The sequence below is a fragment of the Capricornis sumatraensis genome, chromosome 3 (assembly GCF_032405125.1).
Source record: "Capricornis sumatraensis isolate serow.1 chromosome 3, serow.2, whole genome shotgun sequence".
NCBI lineage: Eukaryota > Metazoa > Chordata > Mammalia > Artiodactyla > Bovidae > Capricornis > Capricornis sumatraensis.
The window spans coordinates 152,691,377-152,708,826 of record NC_091071.1 but is presented as its reverse complement, the minus strand read 5'-3'; the positions used below and the strand labels follow the sequence as shown (position 1 = coordinate 152,708,826).

The 17,450-nt window shown below is 44.4% G+C and overlaps 1 pseudogene; it reads right to left on the bottom strand.

Moving 5' to 3' along the window:
- Window positions 1-634: 634 nt before the first annotated feature.
- Window positions 635-1,639, bottom strand: LOC138075927 (glyceraldehyde-3-phosphate dehydrogenase-like; annotated as a pseudogene).
- Between the last annotated feature and the right edge of the window lie 15,811 nt (window positions 1,640-17,450).

Here is a 17,450-nt window from a genome sequence, read left to right as displayed (position 1 = left end):
GCCCAGTGTGTGACAAGGGCCACTGGAAGACACCAAGCCAAGCAGATTTTATTTTAGACAGATTTCTAGATAACAACTCTTTGAGAAAAAAAATTGAAACCTTCAGGACCACAAAGATTTCAAACATCTTTTGTATGTAACTCTATTCATGCTTCCAATTCTGGTTTGAATCCTGACCCAACTCCATGGAAAGTTTGGAAAGAATTTTTCTTCCTTTTTTTTTTCTTCTTTTTTGGGGGGTAAAGTGAAGTTGCTCAGTCATGTCTGACTCTTTGTGACCCCATGGACTGCAGCCCACCAGGCTCCTCAGTCCATGGAATTTTCCAGGCAAGAGTACTGGAGTGGGTTGCCATTGTTGTTCTCCAGGGCATCTTCTGAACCCAGGGATCAAACCTGGGTCTCCTGAACTGCAGGCAGATGCTTTACCATCTGGTAAAGGGTACTTTATTGATGGTACATGACAAGGCAGGGCTCCCTAACCCTCGCCTTCCTCAAGAGGTCTGGGATAGAAACTGTTTGGGGCTTGGGAGATTTCTCACTGTGCTGGAGGATCAAGGTGGGGCAAGGACTCCCAGGAGTTGAGGACTTCTCTCTTCCTTTCATGCTGTTGATAAGGCTGGTGGTCCAGGGACTCTTACTCCTTGGAGGCCATGTGGACCATGAGGTCCATCACTCTGTTGCTATAGCTAAATTCATTGTTTTACCAGGAAATAAGCTTAACAAAGTGGTGACTGAGGGCAATGCCAGCCCCAGCATCAAAGGTAGAAGAGTGGGTATCACTGTTGAAGTCACAGGAGACAACCCAGTCCTCAGTGTAGCCCAGAATGCCCTTGAAGCGGCCCTCTGACACCTGCTTCATCGCCTTCTTGACCTCATCATACTTGGCAGGTTTCTCCAGGCAGCAGGTCAGATCCACAACCAACATGTTGGGGGTGGGGACATGGAAAGATATGCTCATAAGCTTTCCATTCAGCTCAGGGATGACCTTGCCCATGACCTTGGCAGTGCCAATAGAAGCAGAGATGACTTTTCGGGCAACCCCTTGGCCATCACAACACAGTTTCGGAGGAACCATCCATAGTTTTCTGGGTGGCAGTGATGGCATGGACTGTGGTCATGAATCTCTCCACCATGCCAAAGTGGTCATGGATGACCTTGGCCAGCGGGGATGGGGAAAACAAGCAGTTGGTAGCACAGGAGGCACTGCTGACAATCTTGAGGAAGTTGTCATAATTCTCATGGTTCACCCCCATCACAAACATGGGGGCATCAGCAAAAGGCAGAGATGATGACCCTCTTGATTCCACCCTTCAAGTGAGTCCAGCCTTCTCCATGGTAGTGAAGATATGAGTGGACTCCACCACATACTCAGCACCAACATCACCCCATTTGATGTTGGTTATATCTCACTCTTGGAAGATGGTGATGGCCTTTCCATTGATGATGAGCTTCCCGTTCTCAGCCTTCACTGTGCCATGGAAATTGCCATGGATGGAATCATACTGGAACATGTAGACCATATAGTGACGGTCAATGATGGGGTCACTGATGGCGGTGATATCTACTTTGCCAGGTTAAAAGCAGCCCAAATGACCAGGTGCCTGATACAGCCAAATCCATTCACTCTGACTTTCACCATCTTCTTTCAGGGATGCAGCTGACATAGCATGGAAGATGTGGCTCTGTCAAATGGGGAGGAGCAGAGAGCTGCAAAGGATTTTTCTGCTTTGAGGTTAGTGAGATCAGGATCTGGATTTCTATCACTCCCTCTATCTTATTTCATTTGTCCAAGTGAAACCAGGTCATTGCATCCCCTTGAACTGTTCCCACTGGGGCTTTCACTAGATGAGCATCCCCCCAAAGGCACTCCCTGGGCTCTGTTGAATGAGGCCTGGGTAGAAGAGAGGCTGTAAAATGATATGTCTTTGAAACTGAGCAGGACCCTGTGAGGCTCCTGGGCACAGAAGCCTTCCTGTGTCCCCATTTTCTTGTTTGTAGGAAATTGGCTTCAGCCTCCATGACTTTCTCTGAGTTCTAAGGGGCAGGTTCAGTTCAGTTCAGTCGCTCAGTCATGTCCGACTCTTTGTGACATCATGGACTGCAGCATGCCAGGCCTCCCTGTCCATCACCAACTCCCGAGTTTACTCAAACTCGTGTCCATTGAGTCAGTGATACCATCCAACCATCTCATCCTCTGTCATCCCCTCCTCCTCTCACCTTCAATCTTTCCCAGCATCAGGGCCTTCTCAAATGAGTCACCTCTTAGCATCAGGTGGCCAAAGTATTGGAGTTTCAGCTTCAACATCAGTCCTTCCAATGAATATTCAGGACTGACTTCCTTTAGGATGGACTGGTTGGATCTACTTGCAGTCCAATGGACTGTCAAGAGTCTTCTCTAATGAACAGTTCAAAAGCATCAAATCTTCCATGCTCAGCTTTCTCTATAGTCTAACTCTCACATCCATAAGTGACTATTGGAAAAACCATAGCCTTGACTAGACGGACCTTAGCAAATTAATGTCTCTGCTTTTTAATATGCTGTCTAGGTTGGTCATAATTTTTCTTCCAAGGAGAAAGTGTCTTTTAATTTCATGGCTGCAGTCACACCATCTGCAATGATTTTGGAGCCCAGAAAAATAAGTCTGCCACTGATTCCACTGTTTCCCCATCTATTTCCATGAAGTGATGGGACCAGATGCCATGATCTTAGTTTTCTGAATGTTGAGATTTAAGCCAACTTTTTCACTCACTTTTTCACTTTCATCAAGAGACTTTTTAGTTCTTCTTACCATAAGAGTGAGTTCTTCTTACCATAATATTTTCTGCCCTAAGGGTGGTGTTATCTGCATATCTCAGGTTATTGATATTTCTCCCAGCAATCTTGATTCCAGCTTGTGCTTCCTCCAGGCCCAGCATTTCTCATAATATACTCTGCATATAAGTTAAATAAGCATGATAACAATATACAGTCTTGATGTACTCATTTCCTGACTTGGAACCAGTCTGTTGTTCCATGTCCAGTTCTCACTGTTGCTTTCTGACCTGCATACAGATTTCTCAAGAGGCAGGTCAGGTGGTCTGGTATTCCCATCACTTTAAGAATTTTCCACAGTTTGTTGTGATCCACACAGTCAAAGGCTTTGGCATGGTCAATCAGGCAGAAAAAGATGTTTCTCTGGAACTCTCTTGCTTTTTTGATGATCCATCAGATGGCAATTTGATCTCTGGTTCCTCTGCCTTTTCTAAAACAAGCTTGAACATCTGCAAGTTCACGGTTCACGTATTGTTGAATCCTGGCTTGCAGAAATTTGAGCTTTACTTTACTAGCATGTGAGATGAGTGCAATTGTGCAGTAGTTTGACTTCCCTGGTGGCTCAGATGGTAAAGCGTCTGCCTACAATGCAGGAGACCCGGCTGCAATCCCTGGGTTGGGAAGATCTCCTGGAGAAGGAAATGGCAACCCACTCCAGTATTCTTGCCTGGAAAATTCCATGGACAGAGAAGCCTGGTAGGCTACAGTCCATGGGGTCACAAAGAGTCAGACACGGCTGAGCAATTTCACTTTCATTTTCACTTTGAGCATTCTTTGGCATTGCCTTTCTTTGAGATTGGAATGAAAACAGACCTTTTCCAGTCCTGTGGCCACTGCTGTTCAGTTTAGTCGCTCAGTCTTGTCCGACTCTTTGCGACCCCATGAATAGCAGCACGCCAGGCCTCCCTGTCCATCACCAACTCCCGGAGTTCACTCAGACTCACATCCATCGAGTCCATGATGCCATCCAGCCATCTCATCCTCGGTCGTCCCCTTCTCCTCCTGCCCCTAATCCCTCCCAGCATCAGAGTCTTTTCCAACGAGTCAACTCTTCGCATGAGGTGGCCAAAGTACTGGAGCTTCAGCTTTAGCATCATTCCTTCCAAAGAAATCCCAGGGCTGATCTCCTTCAAAATGGACTGGTTGGATCTCCTTGGAGTCCAAGGGACTCTCAAGAGTCTTCTCCAACACCACAGTTCAAAAGCATCAGTTCTTTGGCACTCAACGTTCTTCACAGTCCAACCCTCACATCCATACATGACCACAGGAAAAACCATAGCCTTGACTAGATGGACCTTAGTCGGCAAAGTAATGTCTCTGCTTTTGAATATACTATCTGGGTTGGTTATAACTTTTCTTCCAAGGAGTAAGCGTCTTTTAATTTCATGGCTGCAGTCACCATCTGCAGTGATTTTGGAGCCTCCAAAAATAAAGTCTGACACTGTTTCCACTGTTTCTCCATCTATTTCCCATAAAGTGATGGGACCAGATGCCATGATCTTCGTTTTCTGCATGTTGAGCTTTAAGCCAACTTTTTCACTCTCCTCTTTCACTTTCATCAAGACGCTTTTTAGTTCCTCTTCACTTCCTGCCATAAGGGTGGTGTCATCTGCATATCTGAGATTATTGATATTTCTCCCGGCAATCTTGATTCCAGCTTGTGTTTCTTCCAGTCCAGCGTTTCTCATGATGTACTCTGCATAGAAGTTAAATAAGCAGGGTGACAATATACAGCCTTGACGTACTCCTTTTCCTATTTGGAACCAGTCTGTTATTCCATGTCCAATTCTCACTGTTGCTTCCTGGCCTGCATACAGATTTCTCAAGAGGCAGGTTAGGTGGTCTGGTATTCCCATCTCTTTCAGAATTTTCCACAGTTTATTGTGATCCACAAAAAGGCTTTGGCATAGTGAATAAAGCAGAAATAGATGTTTTTCTGGAACTCTCTTGCTTTTTCCATGATCCAGTGGATGTTGGCAATTTGATCCCTGGTTCCTCTGCCTTTTCTAAAACCAGCTTGAACATCAGGGAGTTCACAGTTCACGTATTGCTGAAGCCTGGCTTGGAGAATTTTGAGCATTACTCTACTAGCGTGTGAGATGAGTGCAATTGTGCGGTAGTTTGAGCATTCTTTGGCATTGCCTTTCTTTGGGATTGGAATGAAAACTGACCTTTTCCAGTCCTGTGGCCACTGCTGAGTTTTCCAAATTTGCTGGCATATTGAGTGCAGCACTTTCACAGCATCATCTTTCAGGATTTGAAACAGCTCAACTGAAATTCCATCACCTCCACTACCTTTGTTCGTAGTGATGCTTTCTAAGGCTCACTTGACTTCACATTCCAAGATGTCTGGCTCGAGATTAGTGATCACATCATCATGATTATCTGCGTCGTGAAGATCATTTTCTACAGTTCTTCCATTTATTTTTGCCACCTCTTCTTAATATTTTCTGCTTCTGTTCGGTCCCTACCATTTCTGTCCTTTATCGAGCCCATCTTTGCATGAAATGTTCCCTTGGTATCTCTAATTTTCTTGAAGAGATCTCTAGGCTTTCCCATTCTGTTGTTTTCCTCTATTTCTTTGCATTGATCGTTGAAGAAGGCTTTCTTATCTCTTCTTGCTATTCTTTGGAACTCTGCATTCAGACGCTTATATCTTTCCTTTTCTCCTTTGCATTTCACCTCTCTTCTTTTCACAGCTATTTGTAAGTCCTCCCCAGACAGCCATTTTGCTTTTTTGCATTTCTTTTCCATGGGGATGGTCTCGATCCCTGTCTCCTATACAATGTCACGAACCTCCATCCATAGTTCATCAGGCACTCTATCTATCAGATCTAGTCCCTTAAATCTATTTCTCACTTCCATTGTATAATCATAAGAGATTTGATTTAGATCATACCTGAATGGTCTAGCGGGTTTCCCTATTTTCTTCAATTTGAGTCTGAATTTGGTAATAAGGAGTTCATGATCTGAGCCACAGTCAGCTCCTGGTCTTGTTTTTGTTGACTGTATAGAGCTTCTCCATCTTTGGCTGCAAAGAACATAATCAATCTGGTTTTGGTGTTGACGATCTGGTGATGTTCATGTGTAGAGTTGTCTCTTGTGTTGTTGGAAGAGGGTGCTATGACTAGTGCATTTTCTTGGCAAAACTCTATTAGTCTTTGCCCTGCTTCACTCCGCATTCCAAGGCCATATCTGCCTGTTACTCCAGGTGTTTCTTGACTTCCTACCTTTGCATTCCAGTCCCCTATAATGACAAGGACATCTTTTTTGGGTGTTAGTTCTAAAAGGTCTTGTAGGTCTTCATAAAACTGTTCAACCTCAGTTTCTTCAGTGTTACTAGTTGGGGCATAGACTTGGATAACCGTGATATTGAATGGTCTGCCTTGGAGATGAACAGAGATCATTCTGTCGTTTTTTAGATTGCAACCAAGTACTGCATTTCGGATTCTTTTGTTGACCATGATGACTACTCCATTTCTTTTGCAGGCAGCGGCAGCGATGGCAGGCCGGTGCACTAAGCGCAGGCGGCGTTGATGGCGGCGGCGGCGATGGCGACGGCGGCAGCGGCCGCAGGCTTCTGCACCCGAGAGCTACCCCACGTCCGAAGTCAGGAACAGCGGCCCAGAGTGCCAGGCTGCAACAGTGCAGGAACGGCCGGGAGGAACCACCCCACGTCCAAGGTCAGGTGCGGTGGCCAAGAGGATCTACCCCGCATCCGAGATCAGTGGTGGCCGGGAGGAGACACCCCATGTCCGAGGTCAGGGGCGGCCGGGATAAGCCACCTCGTGCCAGAGGCCAGGGGCGGTGACCCTGAGGAGCCACCCCAAGCCCGAGGGCGGCAGGGAGGAGCAACCTGAGAAGCGGTGGCTGAGCAGGCACAGGAGGGCCTAGAGGAGCTATCCCACGTTGAAGGTCAGGAATGGCGGCGGTAAGGAGAAACGCCTCGTCCAAGGTAAGGAGCAGCGGCTCTGCTTTGCTGGAGCAGCCGTGAAGAGATACCCCACACCAAGCTAAGAGAAACCCAAGTAAGATGCTAGGTGTTGCAAGAGGGCATCAGAGGGCAGACACACTGAAACCATACTCACAAAAAACTAGTCAATCTAATCACACTAGGACCACAGCCTTGTCTAACTCAATGAAACAAAGCCATGCCTGCGGGGTAACCCAAGACAGGTGGGTCATGGTGGAGAGGTCTGACAGAATGTGGTCCACTGGAGAAGGGAATGGAAAGCCACTTCAGTATTCTTGCCTTGAGAACCCTATGAACAGTATGAAAAGGCAAAATGATAGGATACCAAAAGAGGAACTCCCCAGGTCAGTAGGTGACCAATATGCTACTGGAGATCAGTGGAGAAATAACTCCAGAAAGAATGAAGGGATGGAGCCAAAGCAAAAACAATACCCAGTTGTGGATGTGACTGGTGATAGAAGCAAGATCCGATGCTGTAAAGAGCAATACTGCATACGAACCTGGAATGTCAGGTCCATGAATCAAGGCAATTTGGAAGTGGTCAAACAAGAGATGGCAAGGGTGAACATCGACATCCTAGGAATCATCGAGCTAAAATGGAATGGAATGGGTGGCTACTGCTGAGTTTTCCAAATTTGCCGGCATATTAAGTGCAACACTTCCACAGTAGGTTCAAAGAGCTGCTAATCAAAGAAAGGAGGGGATGCAAGAACAAAGGAGCAGCAGTCAAAAAACAATAGTGTGGCCTTGGGGCAGCATCCTCATTCCACTTCAAGGGATATAGGTAGCAATATCATTGAACACTTCTATAGAACAAAACCCCCAACAAATGGAAGATGTTAACTACTTGATGAAGCATTCTTCATTCCAGAGAGAAGGTCACAGTTTGATAACCTTGAGAAGCACAGAAGCTTATCAGGAGAACATCTGAGATCAGATTAAAGGAGTGCAGTCCCTGTACACTCCTAAATCAAATCCCTTATGACTATACAGTGGTAGTGAGAAAGATTTAAGGGCCTAGATCTGAGGGATAGAGTGCCTGATGAACTATGGATGGAGGTTCGTGACACTGTACAGGAGACAGGGTTCAAGACCATCCCCATGGAAAAGAAATGCAAAAAAGCAAAATGGCTGTCTGGGGAGGCCTTACAAATAGCTGTGAAAAGAAGAGAAGTGAAAAGCAAAGGAGAAAAGGAAAGATACAAGCATCTGATTGCAGAGTTCCAAAGAATAGCAAGAAGAGGTAAGAAAGCCTTCCTCACAATCAATGCAAAGAAGTAGAGGAAAACAACAGAATGGGAAAGTCTAAAGATCTCTTCAAGAAAATTAGAGATGTCAAGGGAATATTTCATGCAAAGATGGGCTCAATAAAGGACAGAAATTGTATGGACCTAACAGAAGCAGAAGATATTAAGAAGAGGTGGCTAGAATACACAGAAGAACGGTACAAAAAAGATCTTCATGACCCAGATAATCACGATGGTGTGATCACTCACCTAGAGCCAGACATCCTGCAATGTGAAGTCAAGTGGGCCTTAGAAAGCATCAATACTGTAAGGTATAGTTCAGGCCGAGGCAGAAAGACGAAAGACGACCTCAACAGAAGTAAGTTACCTTTATTCAGGCAAGGAGGGGCGACAGTCAGCCTAATGACCAGGCTGAGTGCGGAGAGGGATCAGGGAGGCTCCATATTTGTAGCGAGGCTTGTGGAAGCCATAAGGGAAACGTTAATCAGGCGGGATTTTTTGGGTATATTTTAGTTGAGATGGCATTTGTAGTTGGGCAGGGGGTGATAAGTCTTCTGGGCAGGTGTAGGGGGTGGAAGGTTTCTGGACAAGGGGTAATATGTCGCAGATAGATGCAACCGGCCTGAAGCATAAGAGCGGGACCTAAAGTTCTGTTTTATTTTCTCCGAAGTTAAATGATTCAGCAAGGGCCTTTGAAACTATTGTTTTCTTTTCGAAGCCCAAAAGACTCCTTCAACTATGAACAAAGCTAGGAGGTGATGGAATTCCAGTTGAGCTCTTCTTTCAAATCCTGAAAGATGATGCTGTGAAAGTGCTGCACTCAATATGCCAGCAAATTTGGAAAACTCAGCAGTGGCCACAGGACTGGAAAAGGTCAGTTTTCATTCCAATTCCAAAGAAAGGCAATGCCAAAGAATGCTCAAACTACCGCACAATTGCACTCATCTCACACGCTAGTAGAGTAATGCTCAAAATTCTCCAAGCCAGGATTCAACAATACATGAACCGTGAACTTGCAGATGTTCAAGCTGGTTTTAGAAAAGGCAGAGGAACCAGGGATCAAATTGCCAACATCCGCTGGATCATGGAAAAAGCAAGAGAGTTCCAGAAAAACATCTATTTCTGCTTTATTGACTATGCCAAAGCTTTTGACTTGTGGATCACAATAAACTGTGGAAAATTCTGAAAGAGATGGGAATACCAGACCACCTAACCTGCCTCTTGAGAAACCTATATGCAGGCCAGGAAGCAACAGTGAGAACTGGACATGGAACAACAGACTGGTTCCAAATAGGAAAAGGAGTACATCAAGGCTGTATATTGTCACCCTGCTTATTTAACTTCTATGCAGAGTACATCATGAGAAACGCTGGACTGGAAGAAACACAAGCTGGAATCAAGATTGCCGGGAGAAATATCAATAATCTCAGATATGCAGATGACACCACCCTTATGGCAGGAAGTGAAGAGGAACTAAAAAGCGTCTTGATGAAAGTGAAAGAGGAGAGTGAAAAAGTTGGCTTAAAGCTCAACATGCAGAAAACGAAGATCATGGCATCTGGTCCCATCACTTCATGGGAAATAGATGGGGAAAGAGTGCAAACAGTGTCAGAGTTTATTTTTTGGGGCTCCAAAATCACTGCAGATGGTGACTAGAGCCATGAAATTAAAAGACGCTTACTCCTTGAAAGGAAAGTTATGACCAACCTAGATAGCATATTCAAAAGCAGAGACCTTACTTTGTCAACAAAGGTCCATCTAGTCAAGGTTATGGTTTTTCCAGTAGTCATGTATAGATGTGAGAGTTGGACTGTGAAGAAAGCTGAGCACTGAAGAATTGATGCTTTCGAACTGTGGTGTTGGAGAAGACTCTTGAGAATCCCTTGGACTGCAAGGAGATCCAACCAGTCCATTCTAAAGGAGATCAGTCCTGGGTGTTCTTTGGAAGGAATGATGCTAAAGCTGAAACTCCAGTACTTTGGCCACCTCATGCGAAGAGTTGACTCATTGGAAAAGACTCTGATGCTGGGAGGGATTAGGGGCAGGAGGAGAAGGGGACGACAGAGGATGAGATGGCTGAATGGCATCACCAACTTGATGGACGTGAGTTTTGAATGAACTCCGGGAGTTGGTGATGGACAGGGAGGCCTGGCGTGCTGCGATTCATGGTGTCGCAAAGAGTCAGACACGACTGAGCGACTGAACTGACTGTCCCTGTACACACTCTGATCCTTATCAGGAACCCCACCCTTGAAGCATTGCCATAAAACTCTTCACCAAATCCTTCTGGATTGGGGCAAACACTTTTGAGGGCATTAACCCACTGTTTCCCCTTAGCCTGGAAAACAATAAAGCTCTTCTTTTCTATTTCACCCAAAACTCAGTCTCAGATTCCATTACCCAGAGGCCAAGTTTCAGCATCCAATGTGGCACTGACTTGGAGATGACCCCACAGGGATCTACTGACTCAGTCAGAGGCTCTGAGGTTTTCCCCACGCCAGCTTCTTTCGAGAGAGCAAAGGGTTGAAGAATTCTTGTAGAGGCCAGAACACCTGTGACTTTTGCCTGGGAAGGCTGAGCCCCAGTCACACCCTATCCACCATCCTAGCAGAAAAACTCCAAGGTGGGAATGGAGTTTAGAAGGACAATCCTAGCAGTTGCCAAGATCACCTTTGACATCATCTTGGTCGGCTAGGGGATCAAAAATGTCAACACAGTCTTTATAAATCAATTCAGAATGCATCCTATGGAAATGAGCTAGGACAAGTCTCTGGAGCATGACTAGGTCCATTATCAAGCCAGGTAGCCCAGGGTTCAATCCAAAACCTCCACACACAAAGAATCCAATGGTAAATCATCTCCTCGTACTTCTACTGGCAATATTAGTTGTCCACGCAAATTTAACCTCCCCCCTTTGAAGCCAAAACAGCTGTCAATGAATGATGTATTTGAATTTAACCTATTATTTCTCAGCAATTGATGGAGTCTCAACAAATATTTCCAGGGGCAGATCAAGGGAAAACATCTTACTTATGCTAGCAAAAGGTTATCTACAGAATACATATAAATACTTCGTTGAGAAAACAGAAAAGCTAGATGACAAACACAGCCAACCTGCTGAAGACAGTTATCCATTCTCAGAAAATACCTAAGAGAAAAGGGATGGTGAGGACAGCTGGGGGAGAAAAAGAGAAGATGAGAGATGGCTCCCATCAGCAGCATTACCTATTGTTTGAATCATTGGAATCACCTTCTCCTCCCCTGGTTCCATCTTTCCACTTTAAAGGAAAATGCTTGCTGTAGGATTAGGCTAACTTTCCTATTTAATAGAAGAAAAAAGGAAAAACAAAGCAGAAACACCAAATGCATAACAATGATGACCTTCAAATTGCTAAGCTTAGAGCTTTGGCCTTTGCTCTGTGCTTGTAGCAATCTCTCAATAACTGATTAAAGGATTAACCAGCCAATTTGTTCAAAAGAACACAAGATTTATATACTTATAAGGTCCAGGATGACACACACCTGAATTAGCATAACAATAACCTACATCAGAGGAATCAGACAGAAAAGTAATTCATATTTATAGTTTGAATGTTAAAACTAACTATAAAGTAGAAAATGGAGTCTACCTTGTCACTAGCTCCCACAGCATTAAAAATTGCGAGTTGGTTTTATCTGTTCTCCAACAAACAGGTCTAATTAGAAATGAAAAGCGTGCATCAATCGCATGCAGATTAATGACGGACAGATCTACACAGGTCTTATCTAGGGATCTTAAAGAGATTCCGTCTGACTTTAACTGACAGGAAAAACAAAAAAGGTGAATTCCCAGCTGCAACAGAGCAGAGAGGATGTCAGGCATTACCCAGGGTTCCAAAGAAGGTGAGCCAGACTGGGCTGGAAGGGTGTCATTAAGAGCTGTGAGCTCACCCTGGGGAAGCAGGTGCTAGACAAACAACCTAATCCCAGGCTTTTGGTTTTAATCTGTCCCCACCCTCTGCAGTGCAGAACTGTTTACTTAGAAGGACAAGAATCCCATTCTCTGTGTCAGTACAAGGGAAACACACCCTCTCCCTCTCCTGGAGGGTGAGATGACTGGGTTCAGGTATGGGAACTGGTGTGTTGGTCCCAAAAGAGTCTTCCGGAGCAAGTCACTGCAGGCAGACGTGCGCCTGGGAACAGGCAGCCAGCTTCAGGCTTATCTGTCTGCCAAAGGCTGAGAGTCTTCATATCGAGATGAAAGGACTGGAGAGAACCCACCCCCATTAACTCCTGACCGGCCACTAATTCCACCTTATGAGGACTGACGTCTGGCTGCAGGTTCTAATCCCTAGGCAGGGTTTAGCAAAGGAAGTGAGGAAACAAATGATGAATTAGGATTTTAGTATCGGAGAGTACGACTGGATGCTAAAAAAGCATCCCCAGAAGCAAGCAAAGGGAAAGCATGAATCTGATTTTATCAGATGTGCCTGACTTGCCTCTGGCCTAGGAGATGTTTTACCCATTCCCCTCTCTTCCTCCAAAGTTAGCCAGTCCTTGAAAGTGTCTGGCTCTTTGGGACCCCATGGAATGTGTAGCCTACCAGGCTCCTCTGTCCATGGAATTCTCCAAGCAAGAGTACTGGAGTGGGTTATGATTCCCTTCTCCAGGGACTCTTAACAACCTAGGGATCGAACTCAAGTCTGCCGCAAGGCAGGCAGATTCTTTACCATCTGAGCCACCAGGGAAACCCAATTGATCTAAATTGGCTCCTCAAGATCTCCTTCACAGGATTTCATCATCCTTCTCTGCCCTTCCAAGCCATCCCTCAATGCCCTCGCTTCCTTCAGAAGTCAAGTTCCCATTCTCCACTTAGCTACTCCAAGCTGGTTGGTCCTGCCTGTGCTTCCTCATTCTTTGCCAGAACCCACCCCCATGACTCTGCCATGCAGCCTTCATCTCCCAGATCTTTCCTCGGGGTCACCTCTATAGAGAAACCTTTCCAGAAATTTCTACCTAACTCTACTTCAGTTACTTAGCGGCCCCCCCTGAGCAGCTGTGCATTCATCTGACTCTGGGTTAAGTTGGGTTGTTTTTCTGTGTCTTTCTGAGTGAATATTTTGTATGAGTCTAGTGTTGTGAGTATGAGTGTCGAGTGCCTCATCATAGTGTCCACCATACACTCCTCACACAGGGCCCCTTACTATGCTCTGAACTGCCTCAGCCTCCAGCACTCAGCACTGCAGGGCTATAAACTTATAGCACCTGCCAGTCTGTCTGGGCCTAAGTGGGTAGATCAGGGACACCCAGAGACACAGAAATTCAGTTAATAACATGCTCAGCACAATCGAGTTCATCACCTAATTTCAGCCACTAATCCACATGTATGAAATGAACACAACTGACTGAGTTTTTGCTGTTGTCCTTGGTTTAGTTCTGATGGACACATTCAAACCACATTGTTACGCCACACATTTTCCTTTTTTTTTTTTTTTAAATCCCACTTGAATCATCTTTTGTGCTACCAAGACATGGGCCAGCAGTATGGTACTGGCACAAAGACAGAAATATAGATCAATGGAACAAAATAGAAAACCCAGAGATAAATCCACACACCTATGGACACCTTATCTTTGACAAAGGAGGCAAGAATATACAACGGAGAAAAGACAATCTCTTTAACAAGTGGAACTGGGAAAACTGGTCAACCACTTGTAAAAATGAAACTAGAACACTTTCTAACACCATACACAAAAATAAGCCAAAATGGATTAAAGATCTAAATGTAAGACCAGAAACTATAAAACTCCTAGAGGAAAACACTCTCTGATGTCAATCATAGCAGGATTCTCTATGACCCACCTCCCAGAGTAATGGAAATAAAAGCAAAAATTAACAAATGGGACCTAATTAAACTTAAAAGCTTTTGCACAATGAAGGAAACTATAAGCAAGGTGAAAGACAGCCTTCAGAATGGGAGAAAATAGCAGCAAATGAAGCAACTGACAAAGAATTAATCTCAAAAATATACAAGCAACTCCTGCAGCTCAATTCCAGAAAAATAAGTGACCAATCAAAAAACAGGCCAAAGAACTAAACAGACATTTCTCCAGAGAAGACATACAGATGGCTAACAAACACATGAAAAGATGCTCGACATCACTCATTATCAGAGAAATGCAAATCAAAACCACAATGAGGCACCATCTCATACCAGTCAGAATGGCTGCTATCAAAAGTCTACAAACAATAAATGCTGGAGAGGGTGTGGAGAAAAGGGAAACCTCTTACACTGTTGGTGGGAATGCAAACTAGTACAGCCACTATGGAGAACAGTGTGGAGATTCCTTTAAAAACTGGAAATAGAACTGCGTTATGACCCAGCAATCCCACTTCTGGGCATACACACCAAGGAAACCAGAATTGAAAGACACACATGTACCCCAATGTTCATCGCAGCACTGTTTATAATAGCCAGGACATGGAAGCAACCTAGATGTCCATCAGCAGATGAATGGATAAGAAAGCTGTGGTACATATACACAATGGAGTATTACTCAGCCATTAAAAAGAATACATTTGAATCAGTTCTAATTAGGTGGGTGAAACTGGAGCCTATTATACAGAGTGAAGTAAGTCAGAAAGAAAAACACCAATATAGTATATTAACACATATATATGGAATTTAGAAAGGTGGTAACAATGACCCTATATGCGAGACAGCAAAAGAGGCATAGATGTAAAGAACAGACTTTTGGACTCTGTCGGAGAAGGTGAGGGAGGGATGATTTGAGAGAATAGCACTGAAACATGTATATTATCATATGTGAAATAGATCGCCAGTCCCAGTTCGATGCATGAGAAAGGGTGCTCGGGGCTGGTGCACTGGGATGACCCTGAGGGATGGGATGGGGAGGGAAGAAGGAGGGGGCCTCAGGATGGGGGACACATGTACACCCATGGCTGATTCATGTGAATGTATGGCAAAAATCACCACAATATTGTAAAGTAATTAGCCTCCAATTTAAGAAAAGAAGACATGGGCCTGTGAGTATAGGAATCTCAGTCTCTCAAACCAGAATACAATGACATCGCCTAACAGGGGAATTTTTCCTATCAGACATGAGACGTATCCCTATGATGTACAATTAAGTTCTCTTTATTTTTACATCAAGCAAATCATCGGTCATCTTTCTGAGCAAGAATAAATATTATATTAATTTGAAAATTTAGGAAAATCAAGAGCATGTGGTCACCACATAGAGCAAAGAAATCCTGTTTAATTTCAGTAATTGTTTTAGCACTAGAAGGCACAGCCACCTAGAAACTATGTCCAGTGAATGGGAAATAAGACTCTGGGATTAGCAAATGAGGCACTCATAGATTTGTTTATTCTGAGTCTCTGACCTGACCCATTTGCCACATAAGGAAAACATGAAAGTATGTGTCTTTTGGAATGAATTCTTGGCACCCCATCAAAACTAACCCAAACACCATGGAGGCTTGAGACTGCCTGACTGTCTGAGAGTGGACCAGAGCCAGCTGAGGGGACAACTAGAAACAAATCCAGAACTTCAGTGAGTGGGAAATAAGCCAAGGGAATGGGCGAGGATCAGTGCAGTTCAGTTCAGTCGCTCAGTCATGTCCGACTCTTTGTGACCCCATGAATCGCAGCACACCAGACCTCCCTGTCCATCACCAGCTCCTGGAGTTCACTCAGACTCACGTCCATCAAGTCCGTGATGCCATCCAACCATCTCATCCTTGGTCGTCCCCTTCTCCTCCTGCCCCCAATTCCTCCTAGCTTCAGAGTCTTTTCTAATGAGTCAACTCTTCGCATGAGGTGGCCAAAGTACTGGAGTTTCAGCTTTAGCATCATTCCCTCCAAAGAAAGCCCAGGGCTGATCTCCTTCAGAATGGACTGGTTGGATCTCCTTGCAGTCCAAGGGACTCTCAAGAATCTTCTCTAACACCACAGTTCAAAAGCATCAGTTCTTTGGTGCTCAGCTTTCTTCAATGTCCAACTCTCACATCCATACATGACCACAGGAAAAACCATAGCCTTGACTAGACGGATCTTTGCTGGCAAAGTAATGTCTCTGCTTTTCAATATGCTATTTAGGTTGGTCATAACTTTTCTTCCAAGGAGTAAGCGTCTTTTAATTTCATGGCTGCAGTCACCATCTGCAGTGATTTCGGAGCCCAGAAAAATAAAGTCTGACACTGTTTCCACTGTTTCCCCATCTATTTGCCATGAAGTGATGGGACCAGATGCCATGATCTTCATTTTCTGAATGTTGAGCTTTAAGCCAACTTTTCACTCTCCTCTTTCACTTTCATCAAGAGGCTTTTTAGTTTCTCTTCACTTTCTGCCATAAGGGTGGTGTCATCTGCATATCTGAGGTGATTGATATTTCTCCCAGCAATCTTGATTCCAGCTTGTGCTTCTTCCAGCCCAGCGTTTCTCATTTTGTACTCTGCATATAAGTTAAATAAGCAGGGGAGGAGGCCAAAAAGACATCAAGGTTAACTTAGACAAAGATTAGGCTCACGGAGAAGGCAATGGCACTGCAATGGGGTCGCTAAGAGTCAGGCATGACTGAGCGACTTCACTTTCACTTTTCACTTTCATGCATTAGAGAAGGAAATGGCAACCCACTCCAGTGTTCTTGCCTGGAGAATCCCAGGGACGGAGGAGCCTAGTGGGCTGCTGTCTATGGGGTGGCACAGAGTCGGACACGACTGAAGCGACAGCGGCAGCAGCAGTGGCTCTCATCACAGATGTCAGAATACCACCAGGGGCTTTAAAATACAATAGCCAAATGGATCATTTTTTTGTTTGTGTGTGCCAATCAATGTGATTCCCCAGTAGAACTGCTTTTCAAACCATCACAAAAGTGAAAAAGTTTCTCAATCCCACTTCCTCTTTTTGCTCCCAACCTCTTAGAAATAAGCTACCAAACAGGTTACTCACACAGCAACCTCAATCTCAAGAGTTAACTTGATGGAAGTATTTGTTTTTTGTCTTGTCTCAGACACAAATGCATTTGGTTTTTATAAGGCAGTGTAGGAGGGGTTCTGAGAAAATATATTCATGAGTTACAATATGAAACCATTTTACTGATCATTTTCTAGTATGAGAATGAAAGAGATTGATTGGCATGAAGCAATTTCCAAAGTCAGCTCACTGACTTTTCATTGATGGACAAACCATATTCCTGGCATCAGAGAATTTTAAAGCTGGACAGGGCATTGGAGATCATCTTACCAATTTCCACATTTTCCAGATGAGGAACCAAAATCAGAGATCATCAGCAATTTTCACAAGGTGACATAGTGTTACTGGAAAAGCCAAAACTAAAATAAAGATCTCCAGACTCAACATACAGATTCAGCTATATCTGGTTACCTTCTTCCTATTAGCTGATAGGCCATCCTG